The sequence below is a fragment of the Geospiza fortis genome, unplaced genomic scaffold (assembly GCF_000277835.1).
Source record: "Geospiza fortis unplaced genomic scaffold, GeoFor_1.0 scaffold608, whole genome shotgun sequence".
Taxonomy (NCBI): Eukaryota; Metazoa; Chordata; class Aves; order Passeriformes; family Thraupidae; genus Geospiza; species Geospiza fortis.
Window position 1 is genome coordinate 488,821 of NW_005054494.1, and position 1,131 is coordinate 489,951.

Genomic DNA, 1,131 nt, shown 5'->3' on the forward strand with positions numbered 1-1,131 from the left:
ATCCCTGGGTGTATCTTCCCATAGTTGCCACTCTTCCTATGCTAAGGGCCACCCTCAGCAGTAATTACTTCGTAGAGATAATAAGAAGTTAACCAAACCAAATGTTAGAGAATGAAATAAACACTGTTTGTTCTCTGGTTCCTTGTGAGACTTTAAGGTGGGTAAATCACAGAATATCCGTCCTCACTCATATGCTAAGCTGCGCTTCAATTTATTTCTGTACCTTGTTTTCACACACAATTTAACTATTATTGAATTTTAGTCAGCCTGTGGCACACCACCTGAAACACTTCAGTGGACAACCTGCTCTAAAGTTAAGAGGACGGTAGGGGATCATATCCTGATGAAACCATGTGTATCCTGTGGAAATGCATTTGCTGTTTGCAAAGAGGCCAGCTTCATGGAAGAGAGAGGAAGGGGAATCTTTGACAAGGTAAGTTTCATTTTCCCATTGTGACAGTTATTCTTCACTTCGGTTTGTCTCATTTTCAGCAACACCATTTAATGTTGTTCCTTTGTGAATGTGAGTGACAGTAACACGGCTACAAGTTACACATTTCAAATCAGTGGAGAGATAAGAGTACCAAGAGCCTATATGCTTTTATTTTTGCAGAGTAAGTGCTCAGGTAAGTGTGAGATTAGCACACAAGGGGCCTGACTGGTGCAGATCAGCCCCGGGACACAATGGCCTGGAATGTGTGGATGGCGAGCCAGCCCAGGGCCACTGATGGGCTCCCACTGCTAAGGCAAACAAGTCTTTCCAGGACTGGTAGCTCTACATATAAAATAACCCCGTGACTTTAAGCTTTGTTGTGACAGATTTCCCCGTGCGCCAATTCGCATTAAAAAGTGGTTTGCTCCCATCACACGCCAGCTGAAAAGGAGGTTCCCGCAGTGCTGCTGGCCCTGGCCTTCAGAGCCAGTGGCACAGGGAGCAGTAGCTCGAGGTGGGTGCTCATCCTAACGGGTAATGCACAGGAAGGGAGCTCTTTTCGTTCATTTATTATTTTAGTCAAAGATGACATCAACAACCAGCTCCCGTCACAGAGCGAGGAGGGCACGTTCCACTGCAGCACGGCTCTCCGGCCAGCGGAGCCCCGCGGGCTGCGGCGGCTGTAAGCCCTGTGCCAG